The following is a 14,954-nucleotide window of genomic DNA, read 5'->3' on the forward strand; positions in this document are numbered from 1 at the left end:
CTGCCTAATTTTGCTCATTTTTTGCCCCATATAAAAATGTCGTAACTTAATATGAGTTTAGGATGTTTTTTCAGCTTTCTTTTTTCAGTGTAACATAGTTGTGAGAATTGTAATAAAATATGCAGTAGAAATCATTACTACACTTTTAAACTCTCAGGGTTACCTTTATTGGAAATTATTCTAAGTTTTAGAGTCATGCTTGGCAAAAGATAAATCATTTATTGCATTCTTTTTCTTCTTAGTTCAGTAGCTCAGAAGTAGCAAGCTTGCAAAGCTGTACCCAAATCATGAACTCTAGACTCAAGGCTCAAATCTGATATCTATATCTCTGCATCTGTATCAGTATATGTATTACTTCTCCCTTAGATTTTCCGGAACTGCCAACTCTTGTTGATACATTTTAGTGAATGGACAGTTGAATCATATTTGCACCACAATGTCCCTACCACTCGTGTCCACTAGTAGCAGAGATTGTCAGGCCCCCCTCAAGTCTCTACAAATTTTGATGAACTTTGGCAGACTCCTGCATCTCTGTGACTGGGGGCTTGTTTCCCTCTGTTGTTGTTAGGTGCCATCTAGTCAATTTTGACTCTTAGTGACCCTATGTGACAGAGTAGAACTGTCCTGTATGGTTTTTGAGGCAGAAATCTTTATGAAAGCAGATCTCCAGGTCTTTCTCACTTGAAGCCACTGAGTGGGTTCCAACTGTCAACCCTTCATTTAGCAGCTAAGCACTTTATCATTGCCCCACCGGGGCTTCTTTGCTTTCCCCTAGAACTGTTGAATGTCTTGCTCTTCTCACACCATTGAATCTTGGATTTTATATAAAAATATCCCAGCTCATTTTGCTTCTCTAATATGGACGCACTGGGAATACATATTTGAAAAAAAGATGTGAAGATAAAAGGTGTTCCCCATCATGAAGACCAGGAAAAAATCCCTTGATATGAGGAGAAGGAGAATAAGTATAATGGCTGAAGATGGTGAAAAGCTAGAATGGAGAGATTAAAGAGACAGAAACTGAGTACTACCAATGTGAAGGAAGCATGCTGTGAGAGGAGAGTGCCCTCCACTCAGACCAGCACTTTTCTTTATCAATGTCCTGAATCAATTGGGAGTTGTCTGAAGACAACTGACTCTCTGATGGGTGAGCATACATTTCATGCACCTGGGGGATAGTTTTGTTATTATTCTCACTAGTATCTGAAGATAATTTCCCTTTGAAAACAGAGAACATCTATCATATTCAACATCATCTAGACATCCCTGTCTCTTCTAACATTCAAGAATACTTGTGAGCCCTTGGCAAAAAAAGAAACATAAACAAAACAAACAAACAAGATGGAACCCAAATGGTGAGGTAGAAAACAAAAAATATCTCTTAACTTAAGTTTGGGTAAACAAAAGGAGTCTGAGATCTATCCTTGGCTGGAAGACTAATAAAAGACTTTCCTAATCCTTTACAGAGAAAGCTGATAGAAGTAGAAAAACCAAAAGAAAAATCAGTTATTCCTTGGTGCAAGACAAGAGTAAAAACAGGAGGAAAAACTATAGTTGATTTTTCCTCATAACTCCTTCTGCACTGTGGATTTTAAAAGCATATGCAAGTTTAATTTTGATGTTTTTTAAAAAACATATAATTAAGCAAAAAAAAATCTCTAAGAAGCACAATTCATAACTTTCAAAGAGGGAAATCAATAACAGATATCTCAGATATCTTGCTTTGATTTTGGAGCTTTCTTACCCATGAAACCAAATATTCACTGACCAGAATTAATCAACCATAGACTTTTCTTTCACCCAAAGTTGCAAATTCTTCTTTCCTGTTTGAAGCCAGGCTTACTAAATTTGAATTTCAAACGATATGCATGGGTGGAGACCCAGAGACCATCTTGTGAGCTGCCAGTTGATCTCAGTAAAAGGAGAAGGGCAGGGTTCAATCAATCATGTTAAGATTAACCAGTGATTGATCCTCTGTATTTCTCCCTACTCTTCTCTTTCTACGGCTCATTGTACCTAACTTCTTGTAGCCATTTGCTTTTTCCAGAATCAAAATAGCCTCCCTATATGCATATACAGTAACTGCTCAGGATAAACCTTATTTTCAAATTTCCTTGAGTTTTGATTATTTCTAACACTTTGGTGTCAGAAATGGGGTTGAGGGAAAATTGAGGATCCATCCAGAGGAGATCACCAGGCCAAGTGCCCCATTTTGTGCTGAGAGATCAAACCTATGGTACAAAACATGGGCCTCTTGCATACCATTGTTTCCACAAGGTTGAGGAACTTGGTAACGATCTCTTGGGTTTGAGTTCCATTACTTTCATGTTGAACTTTCTGAGTTTACATCTGAGCAATTATGAACGTCTTTTCCTTGGTAAATTACCCTTTTTTGCTACCTGTTTGCAGAACTGGGTTTCCATCTGTCCTGTCATTTTCTTTCCACTTTGGGGTATTTCTTTTTGGTGCTCTAGTTTTGAAGGGAGTTTTCCCATTTGTGTTATCAGAATACTTTCCTTGGATTGGTTTCAAGGGCTTTCGACTGAGTTCAATTAAAGGTGTTGGATTTGATCCAAAGGAGATCCCAGGTCATTTTATTTGAATTCTTGCCCCAGCTTGGGTACAAGGGGTTATCTGCTCTGGTTTAGATGCAAGAGCTTCGAGACTGAGTCAAAGGGAGGCCTCGGATAATTGTAGTTGAATAATTGAACTGGGTTCAAGGAAAATCAACCTGGGTTCAAGGGAGAGCTCAGGTAATTTGAAAATGAGTCTACCTGACTGGAACAGCTTGGAATTATGTAGCTACTTTTGTGGGTATATGTTGCCTTGTTTTGTTTTGTGCTGTTTTAAGCTCTTCGTTGAGCATCACAAAGTGAAAAATCATAAGGTAAACCCTATAAATCCGTTGTCATTGAGTTGATTCCAACTCATAGAGATCCTATAAAAAACCAAAACCATTGCAGATTCTGATTGATAGGGATCCTATTAGAACAGAGTAGAACTGTCCCATAGGGTTTCCAAGGAGCGCCTGGTGAATTCGAACTGCCCAACTTTTGGTTAGTGGCCAATTTCTTAGCCACTACACCACCACACCACCAGGGTTTCCGGTGACTCTATGGAACAGAGTAAAAGTGATCCATAGTATTTCCAAGGAGTGGCTAATGGATTGGAACTGCCACTCTTTTGGTTAGCAGACAAGCTCTTAACCACTGCGCCACCAGGGCTCTGTAAATCCTATAAGCCTGTTGTTTGTGCTGGCTCCACTGAAGAATCAATGTGTGCGTCTAACTAAAAAAAAAAAAAAATGGAATCCACTTGGACAAATTTTGCGGTGGATGAGATTTTACTTTGAGGGCTTTCGTTTTGACAGAGCATTCAGTCTGGGTTTTTTTGTTTTGTTTTGTTTTCTTCCATGTGCCATCATGAGGTTGCTCTAAGCCTCAGCTCCAAGAAAAACCACTTCTTGTGTCTGTCTTATGATTTGGGCTTTCAGTATCCACTCTGAGGAAACGTTGATACAAATAGATTCATTTGAATAGGGCACTGATAAAAGGAAGGATTGTTTAATTGGTATAATGAGGTCTGAAAAAGACAAAAATTAATTTAATTCTCTAAAAAATTCTAAAAAGTACACAGAAGACAGGGTTATGAAAATGGAATATTTTCCTACCTCTGGATGGTATTATTAAATTAGATTATAAGAGTCCTTTAAAGAGCTTTATTCTGATTGGTTTAATGATAAATAAGCACTTACACACATTTAATAGTTCAAATATTTCCAGGAATTAGTAAAAATGAATGAACAAGCAGTTTCCAAGAAACTCAGTCTAGATTACCCAATGCCATCAAGTTGATTCCAACTCATAGTGACTCCATAGGACAGAGCAGAACTGCCCCATAGAATTTCCAAGAAGTGCCTAGTAGATTCAAACTGCTGACCTTTTGGTTAGCAGTTGTAGCACTTAACCACTTTACCACCAGGGTTTCCTAGTCTAGATTAAGTGTTTGGAATGTTAGGCAAAAATAATCCAAAACAAAACAAAACAAAACTCAGTGCAGTTGAGTCAAAATAGAGCAATTTTATTCTAAAGTGAAAGAAACTGATTGTTTCAGAATGAGAAAAAGAAAAGCATAAGATAAAATCTGGATGGCTATGGAAGATTTAAAAAGATTAGAAGAAAGTTAAGAGAAAGCAAAACTATTTACCAAGAGAATAGTCAAGAAAAAAAAAAAAATTTTGGTTATTGAAAATAACCAGAGCAATTAAGCGGTATTTTGCCTTTCAAAATACCTAGACTAACTTAAACATATGTAAATGTACTAAAATTGCATAAATTCTTCTTGACAAGTGTCTAAAAAAACAAGGGGGACAGAATCGGCCTCCGTGGCCCCCATCATCTGAGGCCTGCCACTTGCCCATGTAACCTGAGAGGAACTTATGAAGCAAGGACCCCTCTCAATCAGGTCAAGGTCTTTAAAAAGATAAGAATAATGTGAAAACAAATCTACCATCCCTTCAGCTTTGTGTAATAGAACTAAATTATTGTTAAAAGTTACGGTATTGGGGTTGAGATTATGGTCAAAAGAAACAGTTTTAGAGGAAAACAACTGTATGCACGCTTTATTACTATTATTATTCAAGAAAAAGAGTTAGTTTTGTTTCTCATAAGAAGCATTTTATTTACTTTTTGTCGCCTAATGCCTTTGCACTCTTCAAACACTGGGGATGTGAAAAAATTTGTGAGTGCATTACCAGGAGGGGTAACTATCAACATGAACCCTATCAGAAATTAAAATTGAGGAATGTTTAATTAAGAGATGAATTTATTAAAAGGTGAATACATTCCATGCTGAAAACCTCTTGGTAATATTGTAAAATGTATTTTGACCTCACAGACCCTCTGAGAACAGATATAAAGTGTCAGTTTGTTCCAGAAAATAAAAGAGCATATTAAAGACAAAAACTTGAAAAAATGTTTTTGCCTGAGTTTATAATACCTAAAAGCTATGGAGTATGTTAAAATCTTAGCAAAGTTGCTCAATTTTAAAGGCCTTGTTTCCTTGATTTACTGTTTATTGCCTTCACCTATAATATGAAAATTTATTCATTCTTCTGTGTAATCTGCCTAGGAAGCAGAGGTTCTGTGTCTCTGGGCTTATAAGAGCTATGGCTGCTAACCAAAACATCAACAGTTCAAATCCACCAGATGCTCCTTGGAAACTGTATGGGGCAGTTCTACTCTGCCCTATAGGGTCACTATGAGTTGGAATCAATTCTACAGCAACAGGTTTATGCCTCTAAGAAAACCAAGATTTGTGGCTATTAAAAAGCTAAGAATTTTACTATTAAAATCTTTCAGTGTTACTTTGGTTAAATATTGATGGCCTATGATAAACTCCTGACAACTTTGAAACTTCGTGGAAAACCACAGAAAATTTGTTCCTGCTTTGTAAGGAGAAAGGTGCTTGAAAAAAATAAGGCTGATTTCATGTGTTATGAGTTGCATGAAACTTGTCAAATAAGGAGAAGGGTCTAACTTTCTTTGGGTTAAAAATCTGTGTCAGTGTGTCCTCATATTTTGCCTAGTATTAGACAACAAGAGCATAATATTATTGGTCATAATTTTAGTTTTTTATTGTTAACTTGTTTACAATTATGATCTTTAATTTAAATCTAGCAACCTCAATGTCAATAGTTTTTAACTAAGGGTTTACTTCACTTACCTCCAGAATTTTCTTAATATTCAGATGTTCAGAAACTTGATAATCCTGGTATATTTTTGTATATCCTAATGTCTTAGTTGTCTAGTGCTACTATAACAGAAATTCTACAAAAGGATCGCTTTAACAAAGAGAAATATATTCTCTCATGATTTAGGAGGCTAGAAGTCTGAATTCACGGCACCAGATCCAGGAGAAATCTTTCTTTCTCTGTCAGTTCTAGGAGAAGGTCCTCGTCATCAATATTCTGATCTAGGAACTTCTCAGCACAGGGACCCTGGGTCCAAAGAACAGGCTCCCCTCCTGGTTCTTCATTCTTGGTGGTACGAGATAATTTTGTAGATTTTGTTCTTCCTCATTAATATAACTGACTCTAATCCTACCTCATTAACATCATAGAGCTAGGATTTACAGCATATGGGAAAATTACATCAGATCACAAAATAGTGGACAACCACACAATACTGGGAATCATGGCCTAGCCAAGTTGACAGGCATTTTTGGGGGACATGATTCAATCCATAACGTTTCATACTTTGGCCCCCCAAAATTCATGCCCTTGCCACATATAAAACACATTCACTCCATCATATCATAGCAGAAGTCTTAAATCAACTCCAAGTCCAAAATCCAAAAATTCCTCTCCATCCGTGAAATCTAGAACACAAGTTATCTGCTTTCAAAATACAGTGGTGGAACAGGCACGAGCTAGACATTTCCATTACAAATGGGAGAAATTGGATGGAAAGAAGGGATAGCAGGCATCAAAACCCACTGCCAACGAGTTGATTCCGATTCATAGCAACCTTATAGGACAGAGTAGAACTGCCCCTAAGGTTTCCAAGGAGCAGGTGGTGGATTTGAACAGACATTTGGTTAGCAACCAAGTTGCTAACCATTGTGCCACCAGGGCTCCAAAAGGCATCAAGCAAGTCAAAAATCAAGCTTGTAAATAATCCTTAGTTCTCTGAGACCATCTAGACAATGGCCCTGCCCTCTAGACTCTAGGTGTTAGCCATGTTTTCAGGATTCTGGGTGGAAGTTTCAGCCCTGGGCTCCAGCTCCACCTCCAGGCCCACTGGGATGGCAACTCTGCTCCTTCGGCTTTGGGTGACCCCATTCTCCTAGTCCATCTAAGTGGTGACCCCAGCAGGCCCTGTTGTTCTGCCATAGGACAGGGCAGCCCCACACCCTCAACTTTGAGCAGCAGATCCAGCCACATCACCCTGGCATTCTTGAACAGCAGCTCCACACTCCAGAGCCGAGTTGGTGATTGTCTGAATCTTTGAAACCCAGAAGGCTGTGGCCCTACCCTTTGAGACCCAGTAGGCTGTGGTTACAGCCTTTGAAACCCCAGAGGTCATGGCCCTACCATTTGAGACTGAGGCAGCTCTGTTTCCTGTGCTCCTTGTCTCTTCAGCTTCTGATTCCTTGTTCCTTTGCTTCTCAACTCCTTGGCCCCTTTGGCCTCTTGGGCCACCTGGCCTCTGTCCTGCTTGGACAAATGTTACAAAGCTCTTTATTCTTACCAATAAATGCCTAGAGGCACCCCACTCCTCCAGAAACCCTTGGCCAGAAAGCATGCATCCTTCTTGCTCTGTGGGTCAGCCCCTGCACCATCTCATGCTGGTCTACTGGTTTTGCTCCTTCCATTTCTTTACTGCTGCTTCTCATTGTCCACATTATCTCTGGTGTTACAGCTCTCCTCACTTCCTTCTGAGCCTTCATCAGAATTGCCTTTGATGCCCATAATTCCACCAACAGTCTGTTCAAGGCAATTTAGGCTTTTACTAATGAGTCATCTCAAAAGTTTTCCATCCTTTACCCATTCACAATTTCAAAACCACTTCCACATTTTTGTTATCTCTTAGAGCAGCACTCCACTCTCAGTATCAAATTCTGTCTTAGTTATCTAGTGCTGCTATAACAGATATACCACAAGTGGATGGCTTTAACATTATTTCACAGTTTAGGAGGCTAATAGCTTGGATTCAAGATGCCACCTGTGGGGGAAGACTTTCTCTCTCTGTCTGCTCTAGAGGAAGGTCCTTGTCATCAATCTTCACCTGGTCTAGGAGCTTCTCAGTGTAGATACCTGGAGTCCCAAGGACACACTCCACTCCTGGCTCTTCTTGCTTGGCAGCATGAGGTCCCTCTTCTCTCTGCTTGTTTTTCTCTAGTATATCTCAAAAGAGATAGACTCAAGACACAATCTATTCCTGTAGATTGTGTCCTGCCTCATTAACGTAATTGCCTCTAATCCTGCCTCATAACATCATAGATGTTAGGATTTACAATGCATAGAATAATTACATCAGATCACAAAATGAAGAACAACCACACAATACTGAGAATCATGGCCTAGCCAAGATGACACAAATTTTTGGAAGACACAATTCTCTCCATAACAAGTAACTACATGCTTTGTAGTCATATTATATCTCAAGATTATTATGTTACATCTAAAGTATCTTTTTCTCACTTAGGATTATTATGGTCATCCATTTTCAAAAATTAGAAAATAGCGTTAATCACTATGTTTAGAGATTTATTTCATCTAAATTTTATTTTTGGAGGTGTGATTTTTATTTTGCTTTGCATTACTTTTTAACAAGTTCTTATCAAGCCTTTCACTTGTAGGAATTTATTATTAGTAATAAGTTAACCATGGATATTTTCTAATCTACAGACAGATCTTACTTTGATGATGCCCTGTAGGTGCCTGCAGTAAACCACAGAGCAGTTTTTGTGTGTGTTTGTTTTTCCAAAAAGGGCCTACAAAAGAACTATGCCAGATATATTGACACGGAGTTCTAAATAACATTGCCTATACCACTGGACTGAATCAAGATTTCCAGAATTATTATGGAGAAGTTGATGGGTTCACAACTGCTGATCAAGGAAAATGGAACAGAAATTAATACAGGACTAAATGGACTAAAATATTATTATGGGTTTTATGTAGGGAAATACTACTTGATGTTATAGTGTTCTGTTTTCTGGATATAAGAAACCATTTTCTCTGTTTTCCTAAGCTATCTATAACATAATCATCTAATAGGCTGTGTTTATGCAAACAAAAGTAGAACATTTATCATTTCTCTCTCCCTAAACTCTCTGGAACTAGAAAGCTCTTTAATAAGTGTTATTTTTTATGGTAATGCAATTATTTGCATAAGATCAATAAGCCTCTATCCCTCTTGTTGATGGAATATAATTGAAAATCTTGGTAATATAACCAAGCTTTGACAGGAATGTCATATTTGAGAGTGATGCTCAGAGAATCAAGTATGACCAGACACTTTTAGAGCACTAAGATTAACTTTACAGAGCAAATGCTTCTAGTGGAAAGCTCTTGACATGTCTTCATGGCCTCAAGTGTTTTTTACAAGTTTAATTAAATTACCTTATGGAAACTTCCATTAAAGCAGCTTAAAAGATTATATGGTAAAATTACCATTCTTGCTACACCTATGTAAATATTAATGAGAGCCACATTTTATATCAAGAAAAATTTTGCTTTCAGTGTGTCTTTTGATTGAGAGGAGGGAGACAATAGAGAAAAATTTTACATTTCAATAGGAAATTATGGCAAGTCCTTATGGGTTATCAGATTCTGGTTTTTGTTCATTGTCTTTGAGAAACCAGACAATTATTGAGTTTGTTTTCTACTTGCAGATTAGAATTGTTCCTGTTGCCTGGTTTATGTTGTTCTCTATGTATTTCTATATAATCAATTAGCCAAAAGGAGAATTTGGAAATATGAGGCTGAAAGCCATCAAACAATTGACTAAACAGCTATCAAATCATATATATGTTCTATAACAGTGATGATATCCTTAGTTATTGAAAATGGTTTAAACTATGTAAAAAATATATATATTTAAGATTACAAATAATATTAAACAAGGTGGCTCTGTTAATAATATAGACAATGCTATACTCTCTCTCTGAAATAGTACGGATAATTACATTATAAAATAAATTAGCCCTTGATTATTTACCTGCTTCCCAAGGAGGAGTTTGTACTTTGGTAAAAGAAAATTGTTGGGCTGTGGTTTTAGCTGAAGTTCAGGACTAGAGCTGCAATGTATGCTGCAGATGCCCCTCTTACATCTTGTTGTGACTTGTTGTCATGGTTGGGAAATTTGGGTTAGTGGATCAGACAAGCCTTTCAGATCATTAGCTCATGCATTCTCCTCGTTCTCATCTTTTATATTATTATTAAACTACTAAGCTGTTTGACATCTAGTGTCTTAAAAGCTTGTGAGTGGCCACCTAAGATACAGCGAATGGTCTCATTCTGACTAGAGCAATACTGAAGATAAAAAGCTAAGGAACCAATATATGTTTCACAAAAAGTACCCCACAAAGCAGTGCCTATGAGACCAGAAGAACCTAGATTGGTGTCTGGCTGATGCTTAGTGATGAAAGATTCCAATGGAATCATGATTAGGAAGAGGGAGATGTCAGAGAAAGAAATTGATTGTTTTATGGTTTAACCTGGAAAAAAAGGACACGCAAGTGACTCCTTTATTGATGAAAAGGCAGAAACAATAAATATTCAGGAAAAAAGTAAATATAAAAAGGGCTGAATTCAAATAACCAGGTGTGGTATGATTGATCACTGATTGATTACTTTTACGAGACCTTTCTAGCCATGGTCTTGTAACTCCCACCCAGGTGATTGTGTGACAGGGTATTTGTGGCCTACCAAGGGGATTGGTAAGTTTTGCCTTAAAAGAGAGCCAATTCCAGAGCAGAGGGGAGCATCCTACCACCACCAAGAAAGGAGAGACCCACCCAGCAGCAGACACCTGGCAGCAGGAAAGATCGCTGTGGGCTTCCCAGCCCATGGAGAGAGAAGGCTGAGTGTCTTTGGGCAGAGACTGAGGACCAGGGAGAGGCATGCCTGTGGGCACAGCTGGGGAGAGGCTATCCTGATGGGAGAACTGTATCCTGAGTGTCCGTGAGCATTAATTGTAACTGTTACTTCCGTAATAAATCCCATATTTGTGAGTATGACCTGTGATGTCTATGTGGTCATTGCAATGAATTATCAAACCCCGTGGGGAGGTAGAGAGTGCTGTGTGAGCAATGGTTGGTGTCAGAATTAGTAAAGATGATGGAAAGATGAGGCTTGTCTGGCCTCCACCTGATGGGAGTCAGCCTTGTGTTGTTGATCTTGGATCTCCTTCCCCCTTGTGGGATTGGAGGCAGTCAGGCATTGCTTCCAAGCCATTTTCATACCAGGGCATACATTATTTTTCTTTTGGCAAAATCTGGAAGCAATCACTGTGTGAGCCAAGGTTTCAGACCAAGTGTCCAAGGACCTTTACTTAGTCTGCAGGACTCAGGACCACTGAGAGTAGACCATTCAATGTCATGCCCCTTTAAGAATGGATAATCCATAGAAAGAATCTCCAGCGTTCAGCAAGAGAGAGCTGGACAGAGAACTTGGAAAAAAATTCTAATTTATAAGGGGAAAGAAGGACATAAAGGATGTTGTTGTTGTTAGCTGCTGTCAAGTCAGCCCCTGACTCATGGCGACCCCATGCACCTGACCAAAAACTAAACCAGTTGCCATCAAGTCAGTTCTAACTCATAGTGACCCTATAGAAGATAGTAGAATTGCCCCATAGGGTTTCCAAGGAGCGGCTGGGGGATTTGAACTGCAGACCTTTTGATTAGCAGCCAAGCACCCTTAAATAATCGTGACATATAATATTTTTATGCTAACTAAACTTTTTTTAAATCTGTGCTCAGACAATTTGCAGAAACTGAGGCATGAGGAAAAAGTTTTATTCATTTAAGTTTTATTAAATACTTTAAATATCAGGGTGTTTATAAAATCTTTTATTTTGATCCTTTATCCTTTCAGGTGAAGACAAATTTTATCAACAGTAATATGATGGTTTATAATTTATTCAATTTTCCTTAAGAAAACAGTTAAATAAGTTCTTGCTTACATATATAATGGTTTTGCTTTCAACAATTGTCTCCTTTCCCTGGACTGCCTAGGATGATAAAAAGGGGATTTTCTGTGTGTGTGTGTGTGTATGTGTGTTTCAGTACCCAAACGAGAGGAAAGTAGGAGTTTAAAACGTATGTGGGCACAGGAACACTTTCATCCTTTGAACCTATTGAGGTGATCTGAGTGGAGCCGAATTGTTGTCTTGTTTCCTTTCTTCTTTTGTCCAGAATCTCACACCCTCAGCCTCTTCCTTCAGTGCAATTCTATGAACTGTGAATACCACTGTTCAGATCTTAGAGTAACACCATCCCCCGCAAAAAAGCAGAAAAACACCAGAACCACCAGCTTTACAGATAAGGCAAGAAAGCAGATTACCTTCGACCAGGTGTTAAGTGTTTCATTGTAAGAACATTTGACCCAAAAAATATGATAAGACATTCGTAAAGCCCTGATTGGAAATAGAGTCAAATATACAAAACAAATCCTAACCCTAGCCCAATGACACAAAGATGTTATTTTCACCTTTGCCTGTGTATACCCTGTATTTTGAATAAAGTGAGTGGCACACTATCAGACTCAGTCACTCGACCACACACTCCAAAATTATTTTTCTTATAATAAGAGAGAAATTACATGGCTTATCTTTTTCACTTTTGCTTTTTTTTTTTTTTTGGCCCATTCTCTTATGAAGAATAAATCATTCACTTACAGAAAATAAGTAACATATTGAACACACCACTAAATCTCACTCATCTGTGAAGAGGGACCAGAACATAAAGATTTTAGGAACCTAGGTGAGAAAGTTGCATTACAACACTTTATATGTTTTCAGACAGCCTATCTCACATCATCTCAGTTCAATGATATTTTAGGAATAAAGCACTGGAGTACAAACTATAGATTGTATAGTCAGCATCGGCTCTAAATATAGACATAGCAACACCCTTCTTCATTAAAGATGGGCTAATTTGTATACTCATACCTGTAAATAGGTCGGCAGTTAGAACTTATCAGAGGCTCCAGGGAGAAAAGACCTGGTGGTCTCACATAAGGATTACAGTTTAGGAAGTCCTATGGGGCAGTTCTACCTTGTCCTATAGGGTCGATTTGAGTTGAATCAACTACATGGTACAGTAATAACAGTAATAAATGTGGTTCCATATATTTCAGAGGTGAAAAAAGCTATATTATATTCAAACAAATGATAAAAAAGAGGTAAAACTTATGATTCAAAGCAGTTTAATTGGCTGCTGAATAAAACAAAAGATAAAAATGTCCTCTACATTAAAGTCAAATATTAGAAATACGATTGCCTCTTTTATCTTTAACCACCTAAGGGGCAAAACATAAGCCTAGTAAGTTTTTTAAGTGGAATATCACATAATAAGAGTATTTAATCGATGTTTTATGAATTATTAAAACCATTTCATTTAGGGTCACAGGCCTCTATATTTTACTATATTAATAATGATATTTTTATTCATTATAAATTTTCCAAATTTTCCTAAGAGTTTATGCACACTTTCTAAAAATCTAAATTTATGTTTTTCGTGTAATTTGTGGAGACACCTTATGCCATTATTGTAATAAGTATTTTAGGGTGCAAGTAATAATCACGTAATTTGTTCAAAAGTGTGTTTAACAGCCAAATTAAAAGGGTCCAGTTTAATTTTTATCGACTCTCAAATGAAACTGTGGGATACCTAGTTTAGGAAAACATTGATTCAGCTTTGTCTAACTGAAATAAGATGGAACTCAGAATCACAGAGAACCTGGCTCCCTATCAAAATGTTTGCTTCGTTAGGAAGTCAATAACACTTGGATCTGTACCCAATCCACTCCTTTGGATCAGAACAGAGTCACAGAGGAAGTAGAGACAACTTAAGGCAGCAATGAGGAAAAGATTCACCATAAAATTGAAATTTGAACATGATCTTGTAGGACAAATATGACTTAGAAACGCAAGTATGAGGTTACTGTAAAGAGAGAAATATGTAACAGGTTTGGTACATATCAGACAGAAAGAGCTCAACAAACATATTCTTTTTAAAAATTCTTTTTAATGGAGTATAACATGTTGTTGTTCAATGCCATCCAGTCAATGTTGACTCATTGTGACAGAGTAGAACTACTTCAGAGGCTTTTCTTGGCTTTAATCTTTATAGGAATAGATAACCAGTTCTTCCTTGAGCCACTGGGTGGGTTCAAACCACCAACCTTTTGGTTAGCAGCTGAGTGCTTAACTATTGTACCACCAGGGCTCCTTAAAGTACAATACACATACTAAAAAGTACAAAAAGCATAACATTTAACAATTAATCAGAAGGCAACATTCATGTAACTACCACCCAGGTTAAAAAAAAAAAAAAAGAACATTTTGAGAACTCCCAAATCTTTTCTCATTTAATCTTCCAATTATTACCTTTATGCTCTTTCCAGATATGAGCACCATTTTGACCTCTGTCTTCCTCATCTAGTGCTGCTGTAACAGATATCCCACAAGTGGATGGCTTTAACAAAGAGAAATTTATTCTCTCACAATCTAGAAGGCTAGAAGTTTGAATTCAGGGTGCCAGCTCCAGGGGAAGTCTTTCTTTGTCTGTTGGCCCTGGGGGAAGGTCCTTGTCATCAATCTTCCATGGTCAAGGGGTTTCTCAGTGAAGGGACCCTGGGTCCAAAGGATGCACTATTCTCCTGGCTCTTATTTCTTGGTGGTATGAAGTCCCCATGTCTCTCTGCTCACTTCTCTCTTTTATATCTCAAAAGGGATTGATTTAAGACACAACCTAATCTTGTAGATTGAGTACTGCCTCATTAACATCATAGAGGTAGAATTTATAACACATAGGAAAATCACATCAGATGACAAAATGGTGGACAATCACACAATACTGGAGATCATGGCCTTGCCAAGTTGACCCACATTTTGGGGGGACACAGTTCAACCCATAACAACCTCTAATGGTATAGTTTGAAGCTGTTTTTGAAATTTGTATGAACAGAACTCTTCTGTGTCTAGCTTATTTTGCTCAAGCTCTTATGAGAGTTATCCAAGAACTCCTCTCAGTACATTTCACAGACACTGATTGTTTGATTAGATAAATGCAAATCACTGTAGCCAGTAATCAACTGATTTAAAACAACCAGGGTGCAATTTGGATATTGGGGTGGGACCAGTGAATAAGGGTGATGGTTGAACAACGTGATCAACATAGGTAGTCCATGAACTGTACATGCAAAGATTGTTGAAAGGGCAAAT

Source organism: Loxodonta africana, chromosome 4 (assembly GCF_030014295.1).
Source record: "Loxodonta africana isolate mLoxAfr1 chromosome 4, mLoxAfr1.hap2, whole genome shotgun sequence".
Taxonomy (NCBI): domain Eukaryota; kingdom Metazoa; phylum Chordata; class Mammalia; order Proboscidea; family Elephantidae; genus Loxodonta; species Loxodonta africana.